Source organism: Arachis hypogaea, chromosome 5 (assembly GCF_003086295.3).
Source record: "Arachis hypogaea cultivar Tifrunner chromosome 5, arahy.Tifrunner.gnm2.J5K5, whole genome shotgun sequence".
NCBI lineage: Eukaryota > Viridiplantae > Streptophyta > Magnoliopsida > Fabales > Fabaceae > Arachis > Arachis hypogaea.
In genome coordinates, this window is record NC_092040.1 from 31,742,395 (window position 1) to 31,747,681 (window position 5,287).

Here is a 5,287-nt window from a genome sequence, read left to right on the forward strand (position 1 = left end):
TGGCCTTGCAATCTCCTTTTGGATTCTCTTCTGTATTGCTTGGGAGAATACTGGGAGGAGTTTCAATGACTTTCTTACTCAGCTGGCCCACTTGTGCCTCTAGATTTCTAATGGAGGACCTTGTTTCACTCATGAAACTTAAAGTGGCTTTTGACAGATCAGAGACTAAGTTTGCTAAATTAGAGGGGCTCTGTTTAGAATTTTCTATCTGTTGCTGAGAAGATGATGGAAAAGGCTTGTTATTACTGAGCCTATTTCTTCCACCATTGTTAAAGCCTTGTTGAGGCTTTTGTTGATCCTTCTATGAGAAATTTGGATGATTTCTCCATGATGAGTTATAGGTGTTTCCATAAGGTTCACCCATGTAATTAACCTCTGCCATTGCAGGGTTTTCAGGATCATAAGCTTCTTCAGAAGCTGCCTCTTTAGTACTGTTGGATGCATTTTGCCATCCATTCAGACTTTGAGAGATCATGTTGACTTGCTGAGTCAACACTTTGTTCTGAGCCAATATGGCATTTAGAGCATCAATTTCAAGAACTCCCTTCCTTTGAGGCGTCCCACTATTCACGAAATTCCTCTCAGAAGTGTACATGAATTGGTTATTTGCAGCCATGTCAATAAGTTCTTGAGCTTCTGCAGGTGTTTTCTTTAGGTGAATGAATCCACCTGCAGAATGATCCAATGACATATTGGAAAATTCAGATAGACCATAATAGAATATATCTAATATGGTCTATTCTGAAAACATGTCAGAAGGACACTTTTTGGTCATCTGCTTGTATCTTTCCCAAGCTTCATAGAGGGATTCACCATCTTTTTGCTTGAAGGTCTGAACATCCACTCTAAGCTTGCTCAGCTTTTGAGGAGGAAAGAATTTATCCAAGAAGGCCGTGACCAGCTTATCCCAGGAGTCCAGGCTATCTTTAGGTTGTGAGTCCAACCATGTTCTAGCTCTGTCTCTTACAGCAAAAGAAAAAAGCATGAGCCTGTAAACTTCAGGATCTACTCCATTCGTCTTAACAGTCTCACAAATCTGCAAGAACTCAGTTAAAAACTGGTAAGGATCTTCAGATAGAAGTCCATAAAACTTGCAGTTCTATTGCATTAAAGCAACTAGTTGAGGCTTAAGCTCAAAATTGTTGGCTCCAATGGCAGGAATGGAGATGCTTCTTCCATCAAATTTGGACGTTGGTTTTGTGAAGTCACCAAGCATTCTCCTTGCATTATTGTTGTTGGGTTCGGCTGCCATTTCCTTCTCTTGTTCGAAAATTTCAGAAAGGTTGCCTCTGGATTGTTGTAGTTTAGCTTCTCTTAGTTTTCTCTTCAGAGTCCTTTCAGGTTCTGGATCAGCTTCAACAAGAGTGTCTTTTTCCTTGTTCCTGCTCATATAGGGAAGAAGAGAACAAGAAAAGAAAGAGAAATTCTCTATGTCAAAGTATAGAGATTCCTTTATGTTAGTAGAAGAAGAAAGGGCAGAGTAGTGAAGAAGAATGGGTAAGGATAGAGGTGGTGATCTGAGATGAAGAGAGATGAAGAGAAGTGTTAGTGAATAAATAAATAAATAGATAGAAGGAGAGATAGAGAATTTCGAAAATAATTTTGAAAAAGTGGTTAGTGATTTTCGAAAATTAAAGATAAGATATGATTAAAATTAAAATTTAAACAATTAAAAAGAATTTTTTTTAAAAAAAAGGGAGGTATTTTCGAAAATTAGAGGGGAAAAAGTAGTTAGGTGGTTTTGAAAAAGATAAGAAACAAACAAAAAGTCAAATAGTTAGTTGAAAAAGATATTAAAATCAAATTTGAAAAGATAAGATAAGAAGTTAGATAAGATATTTTGAAATCAAATTTTTGAAAAAGATAAAATTTTGAAAAAGATATGATAAAAAGATAAGATATAAAAGATATGATAAGATATGTTTGAAAAAGATTTAATTTTTAAAATTAAAATTAATTACTTTACTAACAAGAAACTACAAGATAAGATTCTAGAATTTAAAGATTGAACCTTTCTTAACAAGAAAGTAACAAACTTCAAATTTTTTAATCAATCACATTAATTGTTAGTGTAATTTCAAAATTTTTGAAATAAAGATAAGGAAGAGATTTTGAAAATATTTTGAAAAAGATTTTTAAAATTTTCGAAAAAAGAAAAAAATGAAAAAGATATGATTTTTGAAAAAAAGATTTTTGAAAAGATAAGATTTTTAAAATTTGAAAATTTGACTTGACTTGTAAGAAACAACTAATTTTTGAAAATTTTTGACTAAGTCAACTTCAAATTTTCGAAATTTTGAGAGAAAAAAGGAAAAGATATTTTTTTATTTTTGAATTTTTAATGATGAGAGAGAAAAATTAAAAACGTCATTTTTGTGTTTTTCTCTTTTCTTTATGGATCAAAACAAAGAATGCATGCAAGAACACTATGAATGTCAAGATGAACACCAAGAATACTATGAAGATCATGATGAACATCAAGAACATAATTTTGAAAGATTTTTTATGCAAAGAAAACATGCAAGACACCAAACTTAGAAATCTTTAATGCATGGACTCTAACAAACAAAAAAATGCATATGAAAAACAACAAACAACACAAAATAAGAAAACATCAAGATCAAACAAGAAGACTTGTCAAGAACAACTTGAAGATCATGAAGAACACCATGAATGCATGAATTTTCGAAAAATGCAAGAAAAATTTTTTAAAGCATGCAATTGACACCAAACTTAAAAGTTGACTCAAGACTTGAACAATAAACACAAAATATTTTTGATTTTTTTGTGATTTTATGATTTTTTTTTTGTATTTTTATTATTTTTTTCGAAAATTATATTTTAAGAAAACGGCAATAAAGAAAAATTTTTGAAAGATTTTTGAAAACCTTTTTTTGAAAAGAAAATAAAAAGAAAATTACCTAATCTGAGCAACAAGATGAACCGTCAATTGTCCATACTCGAACAATCCCCGGCAACGGCGCCAAAAACTTGGTGGACGAAATTGTGATCATCAATGTTGTACTCTTTGTTGTTGTATGGAATAATTATAATGGCTCATTGCTATATGTGGACACAACTCCGTTCAACTAACCAGCAAGTGTACTGGGTCGTCCAAGTAATAAACCTTACGTGAGTAAGGGTCGATTCCACAGAGATTGTTGGTATGAAGCAAGCTATGGTCATCTTGTAAATCTCAGTCAGGCGGATAGTAATTGATTATGGATTTTCAAAAATTAATAAATAATAAACATAAAATAAAGATAAAGTTACTCATGTAATCCAATGATGGGGATTTCAGATAGGCGTATAGAGATGATGTGCTCCTCCTGAATCTCTGCTTTCCTACTGCTTTTATCCAATTTTATCACTCCCTCCTATGGCAAGCTGTATGTAGGGCATCACCGTTGTCAATGGCTACATCCCATCCTCTTAGTGAAAAAGGTCCAAATGCTCTGTCACAGCACGGCTAATCATCTGTCGGTTCTCAATCAGGTTGGAGTAGAATCCCTTGATTCTTTTGCGTCTGTCACTAACGCCCAGCCTTCAGGAGTTTGAAGCTCGTCACAGTCATTCAATTTCGGAATCCTACTCGGAATACCACAGACAAGGCTAGACCTTCCGGATTCCCATGAATGCCGCCATCAATTCTAGCTTATACCACGAAGATTCTGATTAAGGAATCCAAGAGATATGCGCCCGGTCTAGGGTAGAACGGAAGTGGTTGTCAATCACGCGCGTTCATAGGTGAGAATGATGATGAGTGTCACGGATCATCACATTCATCAAGTTGAAGTGCAACGAATATCTTAGAACAGGAATAAATTGAATTGGATAGAAAATAATAGTAATTGCATTGAAACTTGAGGTACAGCAGAGCTCCACACCCTTAATCTATGGTGTGTAGAAACTCCACCGTTGAAAATACATAAGTGAAAGGTTCAGGCATGGCCGAATCGCTAGCCCCCCCAAAACGTGATCAATAGTCTCCTCAGATGAAAAATAAAATAAAACTGAGACCAAAGATGTCTAATACAATAGTAAATTATCCTATTTATACTAGACTAGCTACTAGGGTTTACATGAGTAAGTAATTGATGCATAAATCCACTTCCGGGGCCCACTTGGTGTGTGTTTGGGCTGAGCTTGATCTATCCACGAGCTGAGGCTTCTTTTGGAGTTGAACGCCAAGTTGTAACGTGTTTTGGGCGTTCAACTCCGGGTCGTGACGTGTTTCTGGCGTTTTACTCTAGACAGCAACATGGAACTGGCGTTGAGCGCCAGTTTACGTTGTCAATTCCCAAATAAAGTATAGACTATTATATATTGATGGAAAGCTCTGGATGTCTACTTTCCAACGCCGTTAAGAGCGCGCCATTTAGAGTTCTGTAGCTCCAGAAAATCTATTTCGAGTGCAGGGAGGTTAGATTCCAACAGCATCAGCAGTCCTTTGTCAGCCTCCTATCAGAGTTTTGCTCAAGTCCCTCAATTTCAGCCAGAAATTACCTGAAATCACAGAAAAACACACAAACTCATAGTAAAGTCCAAAAATGTGAATTTAACATAAAAACGAATGAAAACATCCCTAAAAGTAGCTTGAACTTACTAAAAACTACCTAAAAACAATGCCAAAAAGCGTATAAATTATCCGCTGATCACAGACCCACAAGAAGGATTTGGGGAGTTAAGGTTTTCGACCATAGCTCATCAACAGTTTCTTGATTCTCAGGTTTGAGATTGGTTAAAAAATGAAGATATCCGACATCACTTTTTCAACAAGTAAATGGATTTGGGCAATAAAAAGTGTCATCATATCAGTTTTGATGTCGAGAAGAAGGTTGATGAAATAACAAAAGGCATCGATACTAGACATGATTTTGTGGCTTCGACCAAGTGAGTTGAGATAGTCGAATACCATCAAGTTGAGCTTTTGGGATAGGAGTAGAAAAGGCAATGAATCGAGGCTCAAGTACAACCTTCAACTATAAGTTTGCAACCCAAAGAGGACCAAAAGGGTTGATCAAGGATTCACCTTGACGAATTTCATTAACTACTAAGGAAAGTGTTTCATATAGTTGGCCCAGAATCAGAGAAGGGAGATTGACGTATTTCTTATAATGAAGCATGATAGCTAGTGGCAAATAGTTACTTTTTTGGATCTGAATTGATTTAGGACAAAATAAAAAAGCATTTAGCCACAAGAATAAGAAAGCCATATCTTTACTCTCAGTTACAGGGTCACCCTCATGACTCATGTTGTTCTAAATGAAATTCGATACAAAGGTTG

At 35.2% G+C, this 5,287-nt stretch overlaps 1 non-coding gene across 1 annotated transcript; it reads left to right on the forward strand.

Moving 5' to 3' along the window:
- Positions 1 to 749: 749 nt before the first annotated feature.
- LOC112804469 (small nucleolar RNA R71) lies at positions 750 to 853 on the forward strand. Its single transcript, XR_003203083.1, has one exon. It is a non-coding gene; the product is annotated as a small nucleolar RNA R71 (small nucleolar RNA).
- Positions 854 to 5,287: the final 4,434 nt, after the last annotated feature.